The 27,822-nt window shown below is 40.8% G+C and overlaps 1 pseudogene; it reads right to left on the bottom strand.

Annotated features, from left to right (window-relative positions):
• LOC139440554 (tigger transposable element-derived protein 1-like) lies at positions 1-27,822 on the bottom strand (annotated as a pseudogene).

Genomic DNA, 27,822 nt, shown 5'->3' on the forward strand with positions numbered 1-27,822 from the left:
CTAATCATTTTCTGAGCCTTCAGTGAGTCACAATCTTTTTGCTGGTGGAGGGTCTTGCCTCACTCTTGATGGCTGCTGGCTGATCAACAAGGTGGTTGCTGAAGGTTGGAATGACTGTGATAATTCTTAAAATAAGACAACAATGAAGTTTGCCACATTGATTGACATTTCACAAATGATTTCTCTGTAGTATGTGATCTATTTAAAATTATGCTTTTGCAATTAGAGTCAATTCCTATTAAATCCTCCTGCTGTTTTATGAACAAAGTTTATGTAATATTCTAAATATTTTGCTGTCCTTTCAAGAGTCTTCACAGCATCTTCACCAGAAATAGATTCCATCTCAACAACCTACTTTCCTTGAACAACCGTGAGAAGAAACTCCTCGTCCATTACAGGTTTATCATGAGAGTGCAGCAATTCACTCACATCTTCAGGCTTCATTTCTAATTCTAGTTCTCTTGCTATTTCCACCATATCTGCAGTTACTTCCTCCACTGAAGTGCTGAACCTCTCAAAGTCGTCCATGAGGGTTGGAATCAACTCCTTACAAACTCCTGTTAATGTTGATATTTTTGTCTCTTTGTATGAACCATGAATGTTTTTAATTGTGAATCCTTTTGAGAAGGTTTTTAAAAATTTACTATGCTCGTATCCATTAGATAAATCACAATCTATGGCAGCTATACTCTTACACAATGTATTTCTTAAATAATAAGACAAAAATAAAAATTACTCCTTGATCCATGGATTGCAGAATGGATGTTGTGTTAGCAGACATGAAACCAATATTAATCTCATTGGCATCACCATCAGAGCTCTTGGGTGAACAGGTACATTTTCAACGAGCAGTAACATTTTGAAAAAAAAATTTTTTTTCTAAGCAATAGGGTTCAACAATGGGCTTAAAGTATTCAGTAAGTCATGTAAACAGAGGTGCAGAAGTGCCGTCATCCAGTCTTTGTTATTCCATTTATAGGGCACAGGCAGAATAGATTTAGCATAATTCTTTAAAAAAAATTTTAAATACGTTGTATTGATTATCCTATTACACTTGTCCCATATTTTTCCTCCCGTTTATCCCCCGCCCTTAGTTCATGTCCTTGTGTCATGCATGTAAGTTCTTTGGCTTCTCCATTTCCCTTACTATTCTTAACCTCCCCCTATTTTGTACCTACCAACTATGCTTCTTATTCCCTGTACCTTTTCCCCCATTCTCCCCCCTCCCCTCCCAGCCGATAACCCTCCATGTGATCTCTATTTCTGTGGATCTGTTCCTGTTCTAGTTGTTTGCTTAGTCCATTTTTGTTTTTTTAGGTTCAATTGTTGATAGTTGTGTTTGTTGTCACTTTACTGTTCATATTTTTGACCTTCTTTTTCTTAGATAAGTCCCTTTAACATTTCAGATAATAAGTAAGGACTGGGTGATGAACTACTTTAACTTGACCTTATCTGGGAATCACTTTAACTGCCCCTCCATTCTAAATGATAGCTTTGCTGGATAGAGTCATCTTGGATGTAAGTCCTTGCCTTTCATGACTTTGAATACTTCTTTCCAGCCCCTTCTTGCCTATAAGGTTTCTTGTGAGAAATCAACTGATAGTCTAATGGGCACTGCTTTGTAGGGAACTGTCTCATTTTCTCTTGCTGCTTTTAAAATTCTCTCCTTATCTTTCATCTTGGGTAATTTAATAATGATGTGCCTTGGTGTGTGCTTCCTTGGGTTCAACTTCTTTGGGACTCTCTGGCCTCCCTGGACTTCCTGGAAGTCTATTTCCTTTGCCAGATTGGGGAAGTTCTCTATTATTTTTTCAAATAAGTTTTCAATTTTTTCTTTTTCCTCTTCTCCTTCTGGCACCCCAATGATTCGGATGTTGGAACGTTTAAAGATGTCCTGGAGGTTCCTGAGCCTCTCCTCATTTTTTGGAATTCTTGTTTCTTCATTCTGTTGCAGTTGAATGTTTATTTCTTCCTTCTGCTCCAAGCTGTTGATGTGAGTCCTGGTTTCCTTCCCATCACTGTTGGTTCCTTGTAGATTTTTCTTTATTTCACATAATGCAAAGTTCATTGCTGCCTGGGTCTTTTTTATGCTGTTGAAGTACCCAGTGAGTTCCTGGATCATCCTGATAATCAGTGTTTTGAACTCTGCATCTGATAGATTGGCTATCTTTCTGTTGCTTAGCTGCATTTTTTTCTGGAACTTTTAACTGTTCTTTCATTTGGGCCTTTTTTTTTTTTTTTTTTTTTTTTTTTTTTTTTGTCGCGGTGCGCCAGTTGCGTATAAGGGGCGGAGCCTTAGGTGTACACCAGGGCGGGGCAACTCACGTCGCTGCATTGTGACGCTGCATGTGGGGGAGGGGTTTCAGAGGGAAAAGTGCCACTTGCTCTGCTCTCTGCTTGTTTTCAGTCACTTCCGCCACTGCTCACAACCAAATTGGGCCCTTCTAGTGCTGATTCCTGGGTGGGTAGGTATGTGTATGTTCTAGGACCTTGTGGGTCTCTTCAATGAACTCTCCTGTGAGGCTGGGAGTTTCTCCCGCCGCCTCGACCCCCACAGGTGTTTTCAGTCAGAGGCTTAGAGGCTTTGAGGCTTTATTTCCCCACAGTGGAACCCTGGGTTGCGCAGTTTGTCTCGCTCCCCAGTTGTTCCTCCCAGTTTATCTGCACGTGAATGTGGGACCACCCAGTCTGCAATCCGCCACCTCACCAGGTTCGCCAGCTGCACCTTTCCCACCCTGGTCCTCCAGCCACTGACTTGCTGCGAGTCCTCTACGCCCGGCTGCCCGTCTCCACCCCTCCTACCAGTCTGGGTGAGTGTTTCTTCTTTATCTACTTGCGTGTCGGACTTCATACAGTTCAATTTTCTGGCAGTTCTGGTTGTTTTTTGTTTTTATATTTGTTGTTGTCCTTGTTTTAGTTGTATGAGGAGGCAAAGTGAGTCTACCTATGCCTCCATCTTGGCCAGAGGTGTTATGAGCGCCATCTTGTAGGTAACTGTCTTTCTCTTGCTGCTTGTAAGATTCTCTCTTCATTTTTAACCATTGACGTTTTAATTATGTTGTGTCTTGATGTTGGCTTTCTTGGGGCTTATTTTGTTTGGGACTCTCTGCGTTTTCTGGTCTTGTGTGTTTTTATTTTCCTCCTTCACCAGGTTAGAGAAGTTTTTGGTCGTTATTTCTTCAAATAGGTTATTGAACCCTTGCTCTCTCTTCTTCTTCTGGTATCCCTATGATGTGGATATTGTTATGCTTCATGTTATCCCAAAGGTCCCTTAAGCTATCCTCAATTTTTAAGTTTTTTCTTTTTTGCTGCACTAATTGGACATTTTTTCGTATCATGTTATCCAAATTGCTGATTTGATCCTCTGCTTCTTCCAACCTTTTGTTTATTCCTTTCAGTGTATTGTTCATTTCAAATATTGTATTCTTCGTTTTTGACTGATTTTTAATAGTTTTTTTTTTTTTATCATGCTGTGGAGTACTTTTTAAACCATTGCTTTAAACTTTGTGTCTGATAATTTGCTTGCCTCCATTTCATTAACTTTTTCTGGAGAATTTTTCTGCTCTTTCATTTGGGGCATGTTTCTTTGTTTCCCAAATTTGTTTGTTTTATGTGTATGTGTTTGTATGTATTAAATTGATCTGCTATGACTATCAGTATTAGTGGGGTGGACTTATGTAGTAGGTGTCCTGTGGGGTGAGTGGTATAGTCTCCATGATCACCTGAGCTGGGTGCTCCAGGAATGTCCCTTGTGCAGGTTATGTTTGCCTTCTTGTTGTAATTGAGTCTTGATTGTTATTGGCCCATTCATACATGCGATTGATCCTCGGGCTGGCTGACTGTGATGCTCAACCCAGAACACAGCATGCAAACTGCTGTGCAGGTGTTGCCACATGAAGTGGACTTTGCCTCTGCTCTGTCTGGTGGCTGCTGAGATCTCCCTTTGGGTATGCTGCTTGTGAAGCTAATTGGACCCTGCCCTGTTGATTTGTGAAGCTGTCTAGTGGGTTTGTTGTTTCTAAGCCTCTTGGGAGGGTCTTGGGTACAGACAAATGTAAGATGCTGCCTCTGACTGGCCCTGGACAACCTGTTTGGTTCTACAAGTGATCCACAGTTTGTGGCTACCTCTGCTGGGCCTGGGTGCATATGGGAAGGACCAAGATGCACACCAAGGCCAGCTTTTATAAGCACTGGGCCTGGTTACAGGTCAGCAAATGGCCTAACGAAACCTGGGATCTGCTTCTGCCTGCCTCCCCCTGTTAGCTGTCTGTTAGGCTCAGTCACTGAAAGAGCCTCTGGCAGTACTTGAGTTGCATGATATAGGTTCCCATTGACTCACCAGGTAGGGGTGAGTGGTGTTCACTAGACTGTTACAGGTTTAAATTTGGTGACAGTGCTTGGTCTGAGACCACTCAGCAAATATCCCTGCTATACCAAGTCTAGCTGACACCTACTGGGTGCTCACACACCTTTTTGTTGGGGCAGGGTCTCAGGGAGTCATCTGGGTGAGGCCAACAGAGTTTATCAGGCCGAAAGAGATCGAGATTTGGCCATCTGAAAGGAGGGTTCTGCTCTGGTCAGTCGTGTGAGAGAAAAATGGCCCCCATCCTAGAACCACACAACTAAGTCTGTTTTAGATTCTGCTGAGAGGAGACATAGCTCAGTAGGGTTTGGTTGTTGGGAGTCAGGAGGGTGGGACTAGGGTTTGACCAGCACCTCCCATGATAGAGAGGTGCTGGTCAAGCGCAGGAGTGGTGCAGGTGTGTCCCCTTCCCTAGAGCCACATAACTCAGTCTGTCTCAGATTTTACCTCTGTAAGGAAGAGCCCCTACGAGTGGGGCAGGTAAGGCGGTCAGAGCCCAGAGGGTGGGCCTAGCAGGTCTCTTTGAGGGGGAAACCCCAGTCAGTTTCATGGAAAATGGGTAATATGGCCCCCTCCCAAACCCCACAGAACTCAATCACTGATACTCCCTGAGTCTGCCCAGACCTCTACACCTTGGTTAAGACAGCTAACTACTCAGCAGGGTTCAAACTCTGCAGGGTGGGGCAAGAGGCAGCCCAGAGTGGGAGGCTATAGGTTTTCACCAGACTGATGCCATAAAGAGGGTAGTGCTCCACCCACTAAAGATGGCATCTGGGGTGTGGAAGAGGGACTCAGCACAGGGATCCTGGTGGCTGCCCCTTCAGCTCTCTCCCCAGAGCCACAAACCCCAGTTTCTCTTCGTGCAATTCTATTCTTCTCTGCCCTCCCTCCACTGGAGCCCAGGGTGAGTCGTTGTGAATGAAATTTTGTGCATTGGCCCTTTAAGAGGATGCCTATGTCTCTAGCAGGCTGCTGCCTCTCCTTGGTGGATAGAATCCTCGCTGACTTTCATTGACAAATGTTATGTGGGTTCTCTTCCCAGCTCTGGTGCTCTGAGCTGGGGAGCCTGGCTTGTGGTTGACAACCCTGCAGCTGATATATCCCTTGAAATCTCAGCAGCCTTAGCCTGTGGGAGCAGGGCCAGCACTTTTCGCATCTCCACCCTTTCTACCAGTCTCCTCAATGTAGTTCCTTCTGTAAATCCTTGGTTATGAGACTTCTGTTCAGTTAGTCTTCAGTTGGTTATTCAGGATGATTGTTCCATAATTTAGTTGTAATTCCAGTTTGGTCCTGGCAGGGCATGAGTATAACTTCTACCTGCTCCACCACCATCTTGGTTCTGAAACTGAGAGTTCTTATTGGCATGGGGAGGGAGATCATCATAACAACTAGTTGAAATTAACTGAATCTGGAACTGAAAATTATGACCCTTTGTAATATTTTTAAAGTTATAGTAACAATTTCACACAACTGATTCCACATTGAGAAGGAGGCCTTACTTCATGGCCACGTTTGCCTCCCTCCCTAAACTGCTGCATTCACAAGGAGGTTTTGCTGAAAAGAGAAATAACAAAATAGCTGGAAGACCGAAGTCATGTGGCAAGCTGGAGTGCTGGAAGAATTGTGAGGTGCAGTTGATGGTGGGAGGGAGTGCCATGTAATAGAAATGCCCATTCTGACCTACATATATGTATAATCCCTCGTCTACTTCAGCAGAGAAATGTATATGCATGTGCATGCTCCAAGTCAAAAGAGCAGATGTGGATGACAGAAACCAGGGACTCCGCCACTTCATGAGAGAGAAAAACTGATAGTCTTTAACATCTTTATCCTGCTACTGATGTATACCAATGTGTCATCTGTTTCTGTCTATTGCTATCTCTGACCTAGAACACAAGGAAGACCTGCAAGTGTCCCTAAATGATTCACTCCAAGTCTGTCATTGTACATATAGGGAAACTGGATTCTGGAAAGGGAAAGGAACTTGTCTAAGGACACAAATAATTGGTGATAGTTCCAGACAAGAAGAATACAATTCCCAGCTCCAATATATAGCCAGACAAGTATTTCCCAAATTGAACAAGCACCACTGATCTGTGGTATGCTGATAATTTTAGGTGGTGCATGGATGACTGTTTTTAATTTTAATAGTTTGTGTGTATATGTGTGTTGTAGGAAAAAAATAGTAACTGATCAAAAACCATGACTTCATAGATTGTTATTGCTTAGCATCTGGCAGAAATCATGAAGGTAGTATACAGATGGCTGAAGTCTGTGAAATGCTGCTGTGGTATGAAAGGTCTTGGAGTCAGCAAGACCTGCATTTGAATCTTGACTTAGATGATTCCTACTATCTTGGAGCCTTGGTCAAGTCACCTTCCTTCTCTATGCTTCTGATTCCTTAACTATAAAATAACAATAGTGCTAGCTACTTCCCTATTGAGGATTCCTAGTGAGAATAATCATATATGAGTATCGACTAAACATGAAATTATGTGTGCTCTATAAACCAGAGTTTCTACTCCTAGAGATGTATTCAGTAGAAGCAGATGCTTATATAGCTTCATTGGCAATGTTTTCTTTTTTTTTTAAATTTTTTTATTGTTATTCAATTACAGTTGTATGCCTTTTCTCCCCATCCCTCCACCCCACCCCAGCCAAACCCCCCTCCCTCCCCCACCTCCACCCTCCCCCTTGATTTTGCCCATGTGTCCTTTATAGTAGTTCCTGTGAGGAGAGGGGCAATGTTTTCAATAGTCAGTAATAAACTAAGGCCCTCGGTCCAGCAGACTGAAAGTAACCTAATGCTGCCAATAGCCATGTGATCTTGGAGGTAAATATTTTTCCAGTCAAGCCCAATAGAGACTGCCAGTCCTGGTCAACATCTTGATTTCAGCTTTATGAATCCTTGATGCAGAGGACCCAGAGAAGGAATGCATAGACTCCTGACCCACATAAATTATGAGATGATAAATGTGTTTTATTTTAATCTGTTGACTTTATGGTAATATTGTTACAGAGCAATAGATGGTTAATAAAATGGAACAATATGAAACTATTTTAAAAACATGCTTCGTGAAAGAAACCAGACACAAAATTGTATATATTGTATTAATACATTCATATAAACTTTAGGTATTATATATTCATATGTTATATGAAGAAGAGGCAAAACTAATCTATGGTAATTTAACTCAGAATAAGAGTTGCCTCTAGGAAGGTACTGACTGAAAGGTATACCAAGGGAGCCTCTGGGGATGTTGGAAATGCCCTATATCTTGACCTGGGTATTGATTACCTAGGTGTATATATATATATATTTTTTTTTTGCCAGAATTCAGCAAATGTGTATTTGAAATTAATGCACTTTACTATATATGCATTTTACTTAAGTACAAAATTCAGTAGAATAAAATGAAACAAAATACCCTCTTTTGGGGTTAGAATCCAAATAAAAGTGTGAGAATGTACTTAGAGTAGTTAGCAAAATATGGACTTTTGATATATGCCCTGATCCTTCCTTATGCAGGGCTTATTCCACTACTTCAGGTGGTTTTCTACTTCTTTATAAAATTCTTGAGGGGTAAAAGGGTGAATGGGATAACCAATGGGGCAGTGGGCTGGGGAGACCCCATTAGTTTGTCCTGGAGTTCTAGGCCACTAGAGGCATCCCAACCATCCCACTTTCCTTTCCAGCTCTGAGGACTATCTTCTTTCTCACTCTGGATTGTGAGTGGCTGAAGGGTGTCCTGAACCTGGCAAGAAGGAGGATCTAAATTTGGAAAACCTCAAGTTACTGGAGTCAACTTCATCAAGCTTCCCAGGCCATCCACTGTAGCTGACCCCACACATAGTCACATATGGAGGCAGAAGGCTGTCACCATAGTGCTACATGTATCTTGACACACATGTCCACACAGGTCCTTTTGTTGCTGTATACAGCAGCTAATTAGTAAATCTTTACTTTTGGTCCTGCTTGAAGCTCTAATTTGTAAATATCAGTGAGAGACATTGAGCCTCAATTTTATCACACTGACATTTAAGCATGGTTGAGAAGATCCAATGCAACAATAGGTGAGAAAACACCTGGAAATTTGTGATACCATTTGGAAAGAAGCATGGAAAGCAACCTCTTGTGCATATAAAGTGCTTAAGTACTGTTTTTTAAAAATGAAAAGAACTAAGTAATAGGAAAAGTGTGTCTTATAGTCCGAAAAATACAGTATCTATTCATGGAGTCTGACATGGAAAATAATACTTGGACTGAAAAAACAAAAAACAATGTGTGAAATCAGGATCGTCCTGAACTTATCTATATAATGACCTGAACTTTTGGCCTCCTGGTGGAAATAGAATGATCTGTTCTGGCTATAAGAGCTTGGTAAGAGACCCCAAAACTTCATCGACTTGCTGTAAAATTCAGTTCATTCCTTCTGTCTCCCTAGGCCTATGCACTATGACATGTATGACTCGGGAACCCTTTTCTATGGTGCCAAGGGAATATCATAGATTTTATTCCTTAATATTACCTGGGGATCATAGGATATAGTTTTATTTGTTTTAACTACCCTGGAGCACCTGGCTGATGTGGCTCAGTGGATTGAGTGTTGGCCTGGGAAGCAAGGGGTTACCGGTTCTATTCCCAGTCAGGGCACATGCCTGGGTTGCGGGCCAGGTCCCCAGTAGTGGGTGTATGAGAGGCAACCACACATTGATGTTTCCTTCCCTCTCTTTGTCTCTCCCTTCCTCTCTCTAAAAACAGATAAATAAAATCTTTAAAATAATTACCCTGGAAACTGTCCTTCAGATCACCACACATATATTTGTGTTCATGTGTAAACATGTGCATCATGACAGAAGTCCAGAAACTCACCAAGATAATCATCTGTACCAGACAAATATGGAAATCTGTTAAGAGGATGGAGGAAACAGAACAGACATGCTAGAGTAAGGTATTTGCAGACCCACAAATGTCTCCCTACCCATAATGTTTAGGGCAAAACCAAGAATATTGAACAGCATTTGGTGTTATGGAAGGGCACCCAGCTTGGAATCAGTACCCAAATTTTAGTACCTTCTCTGCAACACAATAGTAACAGCCTGGGTACATCTTGTTACCACTCTGACCCTCAGATTAATACCTATGAAATAGGACAGGACAACTGATTTCCAAGGTCCCTTATAAACTGAACTTTGTGGGATTTCAGAGCTACCTTATCAACCATATAAGAAGGACCCTGCTTATAAATCTTGCTCACGTTTTATTTACTTTTAGAGACCATAGAGAGGTTTTATCACCTTGGCTGGAATAACTCAGCCTGTGGTGCTTGTGTCAAACTGTGATGAGAATGTGGTTCAGATTTCCTTAAAAAACAAAAAATGTATCTTTAGTTCCTGGGCCTTGTATAGCAGGCACCCAGTGTCCCAAATCCTGTCCTTTTAAACAGTTCTATTTCTACTCCAACCCACTGTCTGAACATCCAGGCTTGGTAGATCCTAGTGCCTAGTTACTCTCCCTCTGCCCAACTCAGCCTCAATGCTCTCTGATCCCATAACTTGTGAAAAACAGCCTTTCAACTTCCACAAAAAAAAAACACTGTCTGGAAATTATTATATATGTTTTCTTTTCTTTCTCCCTTTGGCGGTAGCAGGGAAGAAGAAGAAAAGCCAAGCAGAGGGAGGGGGGAAAATTTGCTCTGGGTAGTTACAAATTGTTTAGATGTCTTAGAGCAGCTCATTGGTTATTATGCTTGTTGCTAAGGCAAATGTTCCAGACTATGAGAAGACTTTTACAAAAGTATACATGTTCGAGATTAAGACTAAATGACAAATGATGTCAATTGGGGGCCTGTTTATTCTCTAAAATGAAGGGTAATCACTTGCTAGCTGATGTAAGACATGATTCCTTGATTACAGGGAATTTGTTCAATTACACTCAACAAGTATCTAATGAGTTCTGGCCCCAGATCTGGCACGAGATCTGTGATCTTGAGCCAGTCACTTTTCCTCCATGCGTCTCAGTCTCCCCATGTATACAATGAGACCTGGATGTTCCTTAGTGGTATTTCTGAAACCAACATGCTGGATATATATGTCAGATCTTTACTCAGCTGCAGTGAGGCCTGTTGACTGTTTTGAAATATCAGATGTAGAGGAGTTAAAAGAACACTGAACTTTGAATTCCCAGTTTTAACTTTACACTAATAAGGTGGATGACTCTGACTAAATCACTTCATTTCTTAGTTTCCTCTCCCTCATTTGTAGAACAAGGGCTAGATACTCCATAAGGTCCCTTCCAACACTGGAACACTGCAAATGCCAAAACTTCCAATAATAAAGAACTTACTGCAGGTGCTATGAGGCATAATTATATAAGGCGTAATTCTTGCTCCCAAACAATTTCACATGTAGAAGGAGAAATGAATGTTTACTGTAAATTGTCCTTCTCACCTCATCTGGAATCCTTGGCCTAACGCACAAATCCTCAGCTCTGTCTCTCCAGTTCAAAAATTCTTTCAAATGATCCATTTTTACATTGGATTGACTGATTCACCAAATACATGTTGGCATACTAAATATTTGAAGAACATTAATCCAAAGAAACACTCTCTTGTCTTCATATCTTAGCTCTTTTGTCTGGCATTGTAGGCTTGCTCTAACCTAGCTTTCTCAGTCCTTTTGTGTAACCCTGTACGTCTATCATCACACAACATGTACACAACTAATATGGTATGGTATGATATATCTGCCATTCTCCATGTGGACACTTAGTTCCTGGAAGAGCATGACAAATTCTTGGTGATTTCTGAGCTTTTTACATGACATCTGGCACATAATAAATGCTCAACCAATAGTTTTTTTTATTGTTGTTCAGGTATAGTTGTCTCCATTTTCCCCTGCCCCACCCACCCCCACCTCCCACCCTCGATCCTACCCCTCTTTGGCTTTGTCCATGTTTCTTAATGGCCCTTCCCCTATTTTCCCCCCTTATCCCCTCCCCTCCCCTCTGGTTACTGTCAGTTTGTTCTTCATTTCAGTGTCTCTGGTTCTATTTTGCTTGCTTGTTTGTTGTGTTGATTAGGTTCAACCAATACATTTTAAGCAAAAGAATAAATGAATAAGATAATGAATAATGCAAATCTAATATAAGTGAAAAGTTTATATAAATCACAGAGAAGTCTCTAGCTTTTGGTAACTTTTAACTCATGGAATTAGGGAAGCTTCTATGGGAAAAGTGTTATGTAACTGTGCCATTAAAGATTACTGAGTTTCATCTTGTGGAAGATTCCAATGGAGGAAGCCAAGTCAAGCCAATAGAACTATGGAGGGAGGTGGTATGTTCAGACACTGGGGAAGCAGTCCAGCACGGCCATTTCTTGGAGGTTGATGCAAGGATGGGGAGCGAGACAAGTGAAGGTTCTTTGGGAGCAGATTATAGTAAACCTTGAATACCAGCCTAAGGCTTTTTAATTTTCTCCTGTAGACAGTGAAGAGTTACTGGTGGTTTCTGAGCAGGTAGTACTGTAAACCAAGATGTGCTTTTTGGAAGAATTATGGGAGTGGTGCTCAGGAGGGACTGAGTGTTTGGGCAGTGATGTGGGACAGCTTAAGAGACAGGAATATAAATCCTGGACCCTGCTGGGAGATGGTAGAAAGGTGACATTCAAGAATGTTTGTGAGAATTCGGACTCACTGTAATTTAGCAACAGAAACCAACAGTTTCATAAAGAGTGGCTTTATTTTTAACCAATAAATAATGAATCATTCTTTCCAGCTGTGAACACTAGGCAGTTGCGATGCATATATATAGTGTCAATCACCTGGGATATGATGTACCAAACTTAACAGGAAACTAAGTTCTGACTGAGCTTCCAGCAGTACTGTCTTTGTCTCCTGTGTGACTTGGCCCATGCAGCTGTGGCTGTTTCCTGTTACAGGGGAAATTTTCCCTGCTGTAACACTGTCCTCTAGTGGTCCTTGTTCTTCCTACAACCAGGGGTACACTTAACCACAAACTTAAACTGATCCCCTTCCTCACAAATGGTAGTTTTCTTTTATGTCTCTGTGTTGTTTTTTTTTTTTTTTCCACCTCTACCTCCTATTTTTTCTCCCTTCCTTATTCCATGGTGGAGTAAGTGAATGAAACACAAAGGACTAGAGATAAGTAGCTCCATATTACAGATAAGGAAACTGAGGCTTAAAAAGGTAATTTCTTCTTTATCACTCAGTTACAAAGTGGCTGTATTGGAATTCAAACCTTATCACTTGACTTGGAATTCTGGGTTCCTTCTAGGCAGCTTTCCTTCTTCTCACCTCTTTTATACCCTTTCTCTTTCCTCTTCTTTTCACAAATGCCAAGTGACTACTCTGTGCTATAGATAGTGTTATGACCTGGAGATGAATAGATACTGACTTAGAGGGTGCTCCCAGTCTCTCTGTCAGTACAGACAAATATATGATAATTATAACCCAATGTTACTAGAGCATTGATAGTCATATTGAAATTGCTGGGTCCCAAGGATATAAGTTAATTTACTTGTCAGAGAAGGAAGAAAAGGAGAAATGGTTTCAGGCCAAGGTACCAGCAAGCATTAAGACACAGATTTGGGGAAAAGATATGGCATTTTCAGAGAAAGGATTAGGGGTGGAGGAGGGAGTAAGACCTAAATGAAGACTATAACATCCTTTGTCTGCCAGGCAGAGTACTTTGGACTTTAACTCTCTCTATTTACACATTATCTAGGCTATCAGAGCCTCCCTGCCACCCTCCACACTAAGCTGTTTAGTTTATTTGTCAGACAGGCCAAAATATGACAAAAATTATTTTTAACCTTGCCCAGATGCACAATGTAAACCCAAGCTGAACGGGGTCCAAACTCTGATTTGCTGCCTTCTAGATCTCTTGATGTTGATTAAAATGGAGGGGAGGGGGCTGATGTGGAGAAAGTAACTAAAAAATGAGACAGATTCCAGACATCTGGACCAGCCTCAGGTAAATCAATATGCAGACTATGTCCTGTTTGCTTTGGCTTTTACTTTAGCTCCAGACCTAGAGATTGGGTGGGAAGAAAATGTTTGTTCACCAAAGCATATTTATCCACTGACCTCCAGAATATTTTCAGAGATGGTTGCAGTTCCATTGAAAACATGCAGGCCACAACACATTAGCCTCAAACCACACAAGAATGCTCATATTTATTCCAAATAGTACTCTTTCTGCTCCCATGTTTTTATCTGGGTGAATGTATTGGTAATTATCAGCCTCACAACTCCACTTCCTCACATGTATGGGGCTTCCCATGAACAAAGTCCTCTCACAACCTTTGGGATCATCAACAACCTTTGGAGGTAAGTTAAGAGGTGAACTCAGTTCCTTGTTTTGTAGAAGAGGAAACAAAGATTCAGAGATGGACCTCCCCCCATCCCAGCTAAGGGAAGAATGCAGAGCAGGATTCCAAGTTCAATAGTATTGCCACCCATCCAGTTCCTGTGAGGAAATATAATCAAAGGAACACAAAAGCCTCAAGCTTTTTGAAGACTCATCAACAACATCTTCATTAAAAATACCTCATAGTTAATTTTCATTTCTTTTTAAAAATATTTTATTTTCAGAGAGAGGGAAGGGACAGAGAAAGAGAGGGAGAGAAACATCATTGTATGGTTGCTTCTCGCGCTCCCCCTACTGGGGACCTGGCCTGCAACCCAGGCGTGTGCCCTGACTGGGAATCAAACCAGTGACCCTTTGGTTTGCAGGCCAGCACTCAATCCACTGAGTCACATCAGCCACGGCTAATTTTCATTTCTGGTACATTTTCTTTAGACTCGGGGTCCTAAAATGCAGAGGAGCCACACTGAACTCAGACAAGTGTGACACATTTACATTCTGAGCCAAAATGTCAACAAAGGTCATTCTTACTGAGCAAAATAGGGCTTCAGGGGAAGAGAGGCCTCTCAGAAGTACAAGGCTAGTTGAGTAGTATTTATGCCTAGGGCTCCAGGAACTGGAAATGTACCAAAGAATTGATTTATTTTTCCCTGTCAGATAAAACAACCCTTGCAAGCCTGAGTTGTTCAGTGACATTAAGGCATTCTTCTGCCTTTAGCTGCTTCTCTTTGATAACTGACTTTCTTTGTTTGTATCTCCCAACTTCACAGACTGAGCTTCAAAGATCTGCTACTGTTCTTCTCTAAATGCTCTTTCTCTGTGTCTTGTGTTTCTATCATTCTCTGTGTATATTTCTGTCTCTAAGAGATCTCATCTCCTTTGTGCTGAAACTCCCACATGTCCTTATGTGGTACCAAGCCATATATACACATGTATGTGTGTGTGTGTGTGTGTGTATTCCCTTTAGAGTCTCACAAAACACCATTAGCATTATTATGCTTTTTAACAAGTAACAAAATGAGGCCCAGAGGGGTTGTTTGTCCAAAGTTAAACTGTAGTAGGCATTTAGACAGGCATGAGCAGAACAAGGATAATAGGCCAGGTACTGAAGGTCACCAAGGGTGGAAAGCCCCAGGTGTCAAGCAATGGACAATATAAGGTAGGACCTTGCCCCCAGGGTGACCTTTTCTGCCTAGCATATCATTGGTCATGCAGTTTAGACCCCCTGGCCTTTGATATTGCTGGTCATGCAGTTCAGACCCTCCCCTGACCTCTCCTCTCCCAGCATGTTGCTAGTCATGTGGTAGACCCCCTTAGAAGAGAAGCAAAGGGGCCAGAGAATAGCCACATATGACTTCCATACAAGCTCTTCCACAACCACTCCAAGTATTAAGCCCTTAAGACAATGAGGTTCTGAAACACATTAGTCTTAGCAACAAAACCTTGGGTCTACTGACCACAGAGACAGGGTTTTGGTCAAACTAGAAATAACATTTAGGTCTCAGTTGTGTTTCAACTCCAGGCCCAGAAAAGCATCAAAACCAGACAGGTGATGCCATGGCTGACATCAGGACCTGATGCATTGACTAATGACCCCTATCCTGATGTCAACCAATCAGTGGAGACCATGACCCTGAAAGGCTACACCTGGAAAAGCTGATGAATATTCTCTGGAGATCGTTCCCTGAGACCATACCTAAGATCCCTGATTTTAGAGAGGACCCAGTGGCTCTCTCTCTTTCACTAGCCCCTGCCTTTCCCCACCCACTTCTTTTCCCACCAACTTTTTGCCCAGCACATGCTGTCTTTGAAGCACACTGAAGCCATTCCCCTCTCCTTCCCCCAGGCATCCATATATACTTACTTTCTTTCTCCTAAGCTCCAAGGGCCCTTCTTTTACCTCTGTAACTTATTTCTTCAGCCCATGCAGCCCAGCTGGATCACTTCCATGGCTCACTTCTTATACCCCTGGGTAGACTTTCTAAAAAAACTTTTTTATTTGAGTCTTGGCTCTGAATTCTTTCTTAGCCAGAACTCAAGTACCAAGGTTGCTGAACCATGGTCCAATAGCAGGTAACATTCTGGTGCTGTTCCCCAGCAAACAAAGCTGTTTGAAAAGTGCAAGGTTTGAGCCCAAGTAGTCCAATTCTAGAGCCATTATACTAAATAACCATCCATTTTTTTCTTGTTTTTAATTTTAGCAGTTGTTGCACTCAATTATCCTAATGTACTAGGTTTATTCCAGCATATATGTCTTGCTTTATGCTGCTCTCTCCCTACCATTTTATTTCCATTTTTCTGTACCTATACCTCTATTTAGAGGTTTAATTGAAAGTCCTATGTTTTCCACAAAAAGTGACTTAAACGCTCCAGGATATCTAACAATTTGAATGCAGTTAGCATGGAATATTAGAAGCCAATGTCTTTCCTAAAGATAGATTTATCTATCATCTATCTATCTATCTATCATCTATCTATCTATTTATTATTAGAGTGGCAGGGAGGGAGAAAGAGAGGGAGAGAAACATCAGTGTGTGATTAGCTCTCACACGCCCCCTCCTGGGGACCTGGCCCGCAACCCAGGCATGTACCCTGCCTGGGAATGGAACCAGTGACCCCTTGCTTCACAGGCCAGCACTCAATTCATTGAGCCACACCAACCAGAGCCAATATCTTTTCATTGGTCTCAGTTTTCAGGGATAGATATAATTTCAACTCCATTTAAACATTTTCAAGAGCAAACACATTTCTTTGGTAGCACTCACATAGCTTTATCATACCTAGGTACACATTTCTTGTGAACCCATTTTCCAAACCTAAATAAATACTGGTTGACAACAGGTCAAGTTACTTGAATCTGGAATGAATAATCTCAGTCCACAGGGTAGGCTTTAGCTTGTGCAATAAATAATTGAACTAACGTTCAATTAAATAATCAATTACCTTATTAGTGAGTCACCCCATCCTTATCAGAATGTTATGAGCAGATTGATTGCATATTGTAGTAGGCAGCTCAGAATGACATCCAATTTACAGAATGAGCTAATCTTTATGATTTTAATATAAAAGCAGTTACCTGTCAGGCAACTTCCCATGGAGGAAGGTCACAAGAGGATCAATCTTTGATGAGGGCTTTCCAAAGCAGGGCAGAATTGAATTCTCTCAGTGTGTAAGTGAAAGCATTTTGAGCCCATATATTCCTAAAGAGCTACAGATTAAACTGGTTCCTTATTATAAATTAGAACAAAAGTAGAATGAGGGAAATCCCTTTAATGTGAAACTAGCAAAAGCTTTGAGTTTTTAAAGAAGTGTTTTACTGCCAGATAACTAGTAGCTATAAAGATATGTATTTATACTCAGAAAAGGGGCTGGAAAAATGCACCAAAATGTTAATCGTGGTTGCCTCTTAGCAACCACATACAATTGTAGTTGTACAATTATGGATTTTTTTCTCCTTTACATATATTTTGTTCTAGGTACTGTTAAATTTTCTAGTATGGGCACGTTTCACATCTGTAATAGCAAGGAAAACAAGTATTTTAGAAAAAGGAAGGTTTATACAATGAAATACCACTTCACACCAGTGAGAATGACCATCACAAACAAATCAACAAACACATTTCTTTGGTAGCACTCACATAGCTTTATCATGCCTAGGTACACATTTCTTGTGAACCCATTTTCCAACCCATGTGTTGGAGAGGTTGTGGAGAAAAGGGAACCCTAGTGCACTGTTGGTGGGATTGCAGACTGGTGCAGCCACTGTGGAAAACAGTATGGAATTTCCTTAGAAAACTAAAAATGGAACTGCCTTTTGACCTGGCAATTCCACTGCTGGGATTATATCCTAAGAACCCTGAAACACTAATCCATAAGAACCCATGCACCCCAATGTTCACAGCAGTACAATTTACAATAGCCAAGTTCTGGAAGCAACCTAAGTGTCCATCAGTAAATGAGTGGATAAGAAAACTATGGTGCATTTACACAATGGAATTCTACGCAGCAGAGAGAAAGAAGGAGCTTATACCCTTTGCAATGGCATGGATGGAACTGGAGAGCATTATGCTAAGTGAAATAAGCCAGGCGGTGAGGGACAAATACCATATGATCTCACCTTTAACTGGAACACAATCAGTTTTAGATGTATGTATAATGTTTATTTTCAATACAAATGGTATCAGTATCACCCCAATAAATTCAATAAAAAGAGAAAAATGGTATCATATTGTATACATTAGTCTGCAATTTGCTTTTCTTTATCAAAAACATGACTTTGATATGTAGACATTCTCATTCTGTTTAATTGATCCATGGTATTATGTAGTACCGATGCACCATTTGTTTATTCAACTATGTCACTCTTGATGTACATTTAAGTTGTTTTTAAGTTCCACTATTACAAACAGCAGTAAAAAAAAAAAAATGCTTCACAGTGGCCTTTGTAGGAATGTTTTTTTAGGATAGATACCAGCAGAGGAAACAGTGGGTCGTGGGATGCCTAACACTCAGCCTCAATAATTATCAACAATGGCCAACCTTGTTTCATCTATACTCCACCCGTCAATACAAATTGGATTATTTTAAAGCAAATCATATAATTTGGATGCATATTTTAAAATTTAGTATATGTTGAAAGTTTTACTTCTAAAATGGCTGGACCAACTTATATTCCCACCAGCAGTGTTTGAGATGACCTATTTTTAAACCCTTTGCCAAACTTGAAATTATTAAACTTTACAATTATGTTAATCAGAAATAGTATTTTTTATTGTTTTAATTTTCATTTCCCTGATTAGTAGTGAAATTGGGCATCTTTTCGTATGTTTAACAACCATTGGTTTTTCCCCTTCTGTGAAATGGTTGTTCAAATTCTTTGACAATTTTCCCATTTTAGTTTGTCTTTTTTGAATCACATTAGATGTCTATAAAGAAAATGTCATTTAATACCTATGTACACTAGCTTGTGTTAGTGGTTTGAATGTTAAAAGGCAAGTGGACTTCTCTTAGCATCCATTCATTTTTTTATTCACCTGTTTGTTGAACACTTGCGGTCTTCCAAAGTCCAGAGCATATAATGTTGAACAAAAGAGAGATAACACCTGCCCTCATAAAAATCATTACCATCTAACTGGGGAGACAGACAATTGAATGACCACATATATAAATATACAGTAACAGATAGTTATGTGTTATCAGATGAAAGTACCTTAACCAAAATGCTTGAGGTAGTCAGGCTGGTGGACCACTGGGTAGGCTGAAACAGAAAAAAGGTGAGTAGGCCCTGGCCGGGTAGGTCAGTTGGTTACAGCATGGTACCAATACACTAAGGCTATGGGTTCAGTCCCCAGTCAAGGCACATACAAAGAATCAACCAATGAGCCCTGACTGGTGTGACTCAATAGATTGAGTGCCATGCTATTAACCAGAGGACCGCTGGTTAGATTCCTGGTCTAGGGCACATGCCTGGGCTGTGGGCTGGGTCCCCGGTGGAAGGCGCTCAAAAAGCAACCACACATTGATGTTTGTCTCCCTCATTTTCTTCCTCCCTTCCCCTCTCTAAAAATAAAATAAATAAAATCTTAAAGAAAAAGAATCACCAATGAATACATAAATATGTGGAACAAAAAATTGATGTTTCTTTCTCTCTCTCACTCTCCATTTCCCTCTCTTTCTAAAATCAATAAATGAAAAAGTAAAAAAAGAAAAGAAAAAGAGTGAGTAGCAGTTGCTCTCATTCAAAGGACCAGAACCAATACGAAGGGATCTCTCATATTCCTGGAGACACTCAGATCCTAAGGCTATCTCTAATTAGCTTTAGGGTCAAAATCTGCTTGAAAGTTATTCCTTTATGAAATAAAGTTGGTTATAGAAGCACTGGCTGAATGGGTGATATAGCACTTCAACATTAATTTTTAGCAAACAATGAGGCAGAGACTATCCCCTCTATCTCATGGACAAGTTCACTACCAGAATCCTTCTAGGAAAGCCAGAAAAAACATGTGATGGATAGACCAAGTGTCTTCAAAGAAACTAGGAAAACTGTAACTTGGGGAATTTCAGTAGGATTGTGCACTCCTTTATAACACTATCAACACCAGTGAGAGCAACATATTAGCAATGTCAAAACTCACAGCAATAGCAAGAATATCAAGATCTATAATAAGAGCAACAACATCAATAAGACTAAGAATAATATCAAAACACATCAACAGGAAATATAAGGACAGGGATGACAAAAGCACCTCAGACTTTTTTGTACCTACTCTGTTTTTCTTTTAAAATTCTTTTTTTATCCTCACCTGAGGACATTTATTTTCATTGCTTTTTAGAGAGAGGAACGGAGAGAGAGAAATATCGATGTGAGAGGCAAATGTTCATTGGTTGCCTCCCATATGCACCTGGACAGGGGATTATACGTGCCCTGACTGGGGATTGAACCCACAACCCAGGTATGTGCCCTGATTGGGAATCAAACCCACAACCCCTTGGTTAAGGAACGATGCTCCAACAAACTGAGTCACGTCACTCAGGGCTGTACCTACTCTTTTAAAGAAGGCAATAACATCATGCTCAAGGATGCTTGCCACTCTGTCATACTGTACAGTGAGAATCCATCTTCAGCCTCAAAACATGAAATGGAGGATAAAGTGTCCCAGAGTGTGATCTATCACACTTCAGTGATCTATTGAGAAGACACCATCCACTATGAGGAAAAGCATAATACTGAGCAAGAAATGCTTCAAACAGTTATATGAGGATGAGTCCAAAAATTTTTGTAATCTATTTAATCTGTTCTATATCCTCTGTTATTCACATTTCCATTCTTTCCATGTTTGACTGTGAGAGACTCACCTAGGCTTGGGATATAAAAAAGTCGTCTAAATGCAGAAGATAGTTTGGGCTGTGGTAGGTGGCAGTGGCCTTGATAGTTGCTATTTATGATGTTTTGTGGCAAAATAGAATGACCTTCACTTGAACTGATTTTAAGACCCTAAAGGTTGAGAGGCAGAACACAAAGCCCAAAATTCTCCAGAACTCATGGCTCTTTGAATGATGAGAGTTTCCTGATATGGCTTGAGGCTAGGCTGTGGGCAGGGCTGGGCTGTGGTGAGCTTGGAAGCTAAGGCTGCTCCAGGGGGAGCTTTGAACCCATAGTCACCTCTAGGGAAATGTGGAGTTTCAAGCTGCTTCAGTTTATCAAAGTTTCTCTCAGAGTGTGGTACCCATGAGGGAAAACATTCTGTGGTCTGACCATTGCTACGTAGAGCAAGACTGTCAACCCCCTGGATCTAGACACTGCATATTTGTCAGTGCAGCCAAAGATGGCATTGGTTTTTGGTTGCCACATCTCACAACTAGCATACTGAGTTCACTGTCCACCTAAATCCTTAACCTATACTACATGCTGCTTCCAAACCACATGTTTTCTACCCTGGATGTGTGTGTGTGTGTATGTGTATGTTAAGCAAATTTAGGGAGAAGAGTGGGCAGAATTCAGAATTAGGTAAGAACCAATCCAAATAAGGCCTCACCAATTAATCAAATGCTACTACCAAGAGAGAGACCCCTAGCATAAGTAGGCCTCAGACAGGGGTCACCATGGGTTCACAGTCTGAATTTAGCTTGGAGAGATTAGAAACCTCATTCAGAGTTGGTCAAGCATGGTGGAACTAGGAGTTTGGGTCACGATGGAGGCATTGGTAGACATGCTCCACCTCATCATGCAACCACAAAAAGAATTACAAGTAAATCTCAAAACAACACCCAGAATTGTCAGAAAATTGAACTGTGTGGAAGTCTGACAACCAAGGATTTAAAGAAGACACATTCATCCGGATGGATACCTTTTCAAAAATAGGCCACCCTACTAAGGCAGTGAGTCAAAGCAGTTCTATTTAATACACAGAAACAAAAACAGGGAGGCTGCCAAATTGAAGGAACAAAGAAATATGGCAAGAAAAATATAACCAGAGACATTGGGATAAAGACCAAACTGACAATAACCAGAGAGAAGGGGGAGGGAGATAATGGGGGAAAGAAAGGGAAGGGTTGTCAAGGAACATGTATAAAGGACACATGAACAAAACCAAATGCAGGCAGCATTGAGGGTGGGAGGTGGGGATGGGTGGGGTAGGGAAAGTGGTGGTGGGAAAATGGAGACAACTGTACTTGAACAATTTAAAAAAAGAAATATGGCCCAAATGAAAGAACAGAACAAAACCCCACAAAAAGAACTAAACAAAATGGGGATAGCCAACCCATCAGATGCAGAGTTCAAAACACTGGTAATCAGGATGCTCAAACACCTCAATGAATATGGCAACAACATAAAGGAAGAAAAGAAGGTTACAGTAAGTGAAATAAAGAAAAATCTACAGGGAACCAACAGTGAAGGGAAGGAAACCGGAACTCAATGATTTGGACCAGAAGGAATAAATAAACATTCAACTGCAACAGAATGAAGAAACAAGAATTCAAAAATATGAGGAAAAGCTCAGGAACCTCTGGAACAACTCTAAACGTTTCAACATCTGATCATAGGGGTGCCAGGAGAAGAGGAAGAGTGACAAATTGAAAACTTATTTGAAAACATAATGGAGAACTTCCCCAATCTGGGAAATGAAATAGACTTCCAGGGAGTCCAGGGAGGCCAGAGAGTCCCAAAGAAGTTGGACTCAAGGAAGCAGACACCAAGGCACATCATAATTTCATTACCCAAGATTAAAGATAAGGACAGAACCTTAAAAGCAGCAAGAGAAAAAGAGACAGTTACCTACAAAGGAGTTCCCATAAGACTAGCAGCTGATTTCTCAAAAGAAACCTTACAGGCAAGAAGGGGCTGGAAAGAAGTATTCAAAGTCATGAAAGGCAAGGACCGACATCCAAGATGATTCTATCCAGCAAAGCTTTCATTTAGAATGGAAGGGTGGATAAAGTGCTCCCTAGGCAAGCTAAAGGAGTTCATCATCATCAAATTGTTGTTATATGAAATGTTAAAGGGACTTATCTAAGAAAAAGAAGATGAAAACTGTGAACATTAAAAGGGTAACAAATCCACAATCACAAACAATTGAATGTAAAAACAAACTAAGCAAACAACTAGAACAGGAACAGAATCACAGAAATCACATGGAGATCACATGGAGGGTTATCAGTGGGGAGATGGAACGGGGAGACAGGGGGGAAAGGTACAGGGGATAAGCATCATAAATGGTAGACACAAAATAGACAGGGGGAGATTAAGAACAGTATGGGAAAGGGAGAAACCAAAGAACTTATATGCACAGCCCACAGACATGAAATAAGAGGAAGATTGCTGGAAAGAAGGGAGGTACTGGGTGGAGGGGGTGAAGAGGGAAAAATTGGGCAACTGTAATAACATAATCAATAAAATATACTTTAAAAAAGCACAGGGGAACTGATTTCCATTCTCTGTAAACAAAGCTGAATTACTCCAACCTGCTACTTAACCAAGTTGCTCTGACGTAGGATGAGTCCAAACAGGGAAGCCGACCAGAGTGCAAAAGAGGAGTTTGAAAAACAGAGGATTAAAGCAAAAGGGCTTGGATGTCCTTCTGGGACACACCCCTGGAGCTAGGTAACTGGATGAATTGGTCTCTCTAGATTTTGGGAGATTTCTGTCTCTCAGGCACAGTTTGAGCCATGTACTCAAAGGTCTCTCTTTGGAGAGTGTCAGTGCCACATCGATACATTCTTTTGCTTTGGTCTCTTCTTTCTTTAGCCTCCATGGAGAACTCCCCACAACCTTCTCTCTGTTATGACAATGCAACAGTAACTTCAGCCAATTTACAACATATACCAAATTCCATTTCTGCTATGTCTTCCTAGGGATGAAACTTGGGACATGACCTGGTCTCTTGGTGGAGACCTGGGACACATCTGATTCCTGTCATATCAGTAATAATGTGTCCAAACTCTTTTTTCAGGCTCAACTTTTTCTGCAAAAGGTCTGAGCTCATGTGTTTCTTGTTGATTCTGTTTAGGTAAGTTTCCAAACAGAATCAAGTTTGGTCTAACTTGGCCTCTTTATGAGGAAGTAGAGGAGATGGGGTTGGATAAAGGGTGTACCCCTTGTGGGGTCTGGCACATCTTCATAATAACTATCTAAGTTTCAGCTCTTCCAGAATGTATAATAATCAGCTTTTATACATAATTGCATTTACTCATTATAAGAGACCAGTGATATATACATTGTCACTTGCTTATTGATGCAAAAGTCAGGGTTTAGAGAGTAAGGGATTTTTAAAATAGTCACAATTAGTTACCATCAGAGTTAAACACTGAAGGTCTCTTGACTCAAAATCTAGGTATTTTCTGCCTTTCCATTGGCTTTACCTAAAAGCTGGTGGGGCTTCCCACCTGTCATATTCCTGCCAGGGCTATACTGTCTTGGGCCACTTCTGGGGACACCAAAGAAGGGAAAAATATGCCAGTAAAAAATTACTTTGCACCTTGTCCAGACATAAAGTAGAAGACACAGAAAACTGGCCTCATTGTTTAAACTCTGCTGCCTATGAGGTAACCTGGTCATAGTGGTTAAAGAGGAAGAGAGAAACCTTACCCGACTACTAAGAAGGACTCTTTTTTTCAGGGACTCATGGTATCTTGACAGGGGGATCAGTGGACATGGACTAAAAAATGGTTTCTGCCTGTATTAGTTTTTAGGGTTGCCATAACCAATACCACAGACTATGTGGCTTAAGAAATAAATTTATTTTCTTACAGTTCTGGAGACTAGAACTTCAAGATTAAGGTGTCTGCACTTTAATCTCATGAGGCCTTTTTCTGGCCATATAGACGGCCACCTTCCCACTGTGTCCTCACATAGCCTTTCCTCTGCATGTATACATTCTTGGTGTCTGTTTATATGTACAAACTTCCTCTTCTTATAAGGACAACAGTCATATTAGATTAGGGCTCATCCTGATGGTCACATTTTAACATAACCACCTCTTTAAAGGTTCTGTCTCCAAATACAATCACATTCTAAGGCACTGTGGTCTTCAACATATGAGTTTTTGGGTGAGACACAATTCAACTTATAACACTGCCCTCTGTTCTTCATGGCTTGGGCTGAAACTATTCCACTTTTTAGGTTTAAATAACTACAGAAAAACTGCATAAAATGACACACAAAGAAGATATGTTTGAGGTGAAAATATGGGGTGGTAGGGGTCAAAATATTAATTGCCATCCAGTATCTGCACCTCTTCCCCCAAGTTCCAGTTCTTCCACATCAAGCAAGCACAGAACTTCAGGGTTGTTTTGCAACCTTGCTAGCAGAATCTTGGTTTTTCTGCTGAATTGTCTCTTTTCTCCTTTTTGGTCAATATTTAATCATTTCAAGAAAAGTTTGGGCTCCTTTCTAGAAACACATATTCAAAATAAGAGTGGTCTATTTCTCTTTGATTCATAAATGTACAATTATGTCTTTAGGCAGTGGTAATCATAAGTATGGTAGATATAGATTTTACATTTTTCAGCATAGCTTCAGTTCCAAAAATTTGGTCCTGTTGCTCCCATAACTACACACACATTTATCAGATTGGTAGTTTGAATCTGGGTTTACTTTGAAAATATGCTTTGTATACAAATACTTTGGGGAGATGCTAAATGGAGTTTAGTATTACCTTTAATAACTTTTCATTGTTTTGGGGACAAATTCTAAACTCATCTTGATATTCAAGGGCCTCAGTGAGGTGGACCTGCAGATCTATCAAATTTCACCTCCTGCCACCCCTCAACATAAATGTTGTACTGAAACCATACACAATTTTAGTCACCTAAACTTATCTGTATGCTTCATATATCAAAATAATTATACATCCTTTTTGAGGATATTCTTCTAGAGTGCATATGATGCTCTTCCCACCTGTACCTGTAAAGTGCCCACTATTGTCACATTTATCCTTAAAGTCTCAGTTCACATCTTCTTTGTGAGACTTTTCCTTCCCTCCCCAAAAAGATGATCGTTCCTGTTTTGCCACTGTAGCTTATAGGACTTATCATAGTGATGAGCACATTGGGCTAATTGGAACACTCTGTTTATCTGGCTATATTCCTCACTACACAAGGACCTGGCTTACAGTAAGTAGTCAGGTGTTTGTTAAATGGATTAAATGATAGGAAAAGGACATTGCCAAGGATGAGTGTCTTCACTTTTCCCACCTTCCAACATGATCAACGTGGTTTTTGTCATTAAGGTGATGAAATAAGAATGAGGTAGAAGTACATATAGCTCAACCTAAAAATTTCTACTCTATTTACCAGTTATGGGATATGACCTAATTTAAGCTGATTCTCCAATACTGGGCCCTAAGAAAATCAACCTAAGTTGTCAAATTAACCTAACCCTCCAAAAGTATAAGTAGTTGAGGGGATGGCAGGATAGTCTGACAGACATGTTCTCAGACAGACCTAGTAGACCATGTGTCATGTTGAGGGGTCCAGGGAACCTGTTTTTTTCCACTCCCATCACCACCCTAGGGTCCCTGAAACTGGGAGACCAAACCATGGCTACCGTGGTGGTGAAATGCTAGCCTGGAAATTGCCACACATAGGCTTTGCGGAGGTAGTATTGGGGGTGGTGGGGCAGAATGGTGCAGAGGGACTGATGCAAAAGCTAACTGTCATTCTTGAGCAACTGAGGAGGTGAGGGCTAAAAGTCCAGACTGTTGCCACTGGGACTTCCCTTTCACAATGACTCTGCAGTCCAGAGGCTGGGGAGGCGGTTATAGAGGCCATCTCATGCCAAGCCTGGGCAGGGGTGGTAGCAGATAAGCCACTCACTGTTGAATTCCCTCCTCATCCTACTTTTCTCCTTCACATCTATTATTACATCAGACCTCACAACAGTATTGTAATGTAAGCAGGGCAAAGATTATAACTTGTTTTACACTTGATGGTGTTGCAGTCCAAAGAAGTGGGCCATAAGACAATTTTTTCCCATACTCAACTATTCAACTTCCCTCACTTAATGGTCTTTCCATGCACAGAGGCTGAGCTCTGCTCTTACTGGAGCTTCATGTCCATCCAACACAACAGCTCTTTAACCTTTCCATGCCTTCAACTTCTCCATTTCAACCTGATCATAATATTGACCCCAGTAATATTGACTCCTCTTATCCTGATTTATGCTCTATCAGGGACACTAGTCATTTATCCACTAAAAGTTATTTAATATCTTCTAGCATGTGCCAGGTACTATGCTAAGCACTAGCTAATACATCAATTAATAAAACACAGTTATTGTTTATTCCACAGAGTTCCCAAACACAAAATGCAGTGTCCAAAACCAGGGAAGTGACCAGCAGTAAACATGTAAATTGACCAAAAATAAATGATTCCAAATGATGGGAAGTACCATAAAGGAAATCAGCAGGGTGCTGAGTATGTGAGGGGAAAAGAGTAAGAAGAATTATTTTAGTTAGGATTCCAACCACAGAGAGCTCATTCTATGAAAAGGATATTTTAAGCTAAAGAATGGGAAGGAGTCAACCAAAGAAAGTCCAAAGACCCAGAGATTAGAACGAGCCAGATGTGTACATAGTCTAGCTGACTAGGGTTGATAGCAATCTAGAGACAATGTAGTATGCAAGAATGGCACTGGATGCAACCTTAGGAATCCCCTTGCTTTTAGACCCATTCCTGTTAAGAGTTCTTTAAATGGAGCAGAAAAGAACTGGCATTTACTGAATGTATACTATATGCCAAGACTAAGTTGGTCCCTTTCCAGTGTTTTATTTTATTTAATTTTTAAATGTTCTTCAGTCTTGGCATTTTCATCTGTATAACAAGCTGAATGGGGTCATATATACAACTAGTTTATCTCTCCAAGCTATAAGAGCCCCATTTTTCAGTTAGAAAGCTGAAGCTCTGGAAGATAAAGTGATTTTGCCTCAGGCTGTCCAATAGATAAGTACATCCCTGTTCAGTCTGAGGCCTAATTGACTTGGGTAGGAATGAAACGGTCTCATCTAAACTAAAAACTAAATGGACTCACCAGACTCTTGGCACTGCCTGTGAAGAAGGTGTGAATGGGATAGTCCAT

This window comes from Desmodus rotundus, chromosome X, assembly GCF_022682495.2.
Source record: "Desmodus rotundus isolate HL8 chromosome X, HLdesRot8A.1, whole genome shotgun sequence".
Lineage (NCBI taxonomy): Eukaryota > Metazoa > Chordata > Mammalia > Chiroptera > Phyllostomidae > Desmodus > Desmodus rotundus.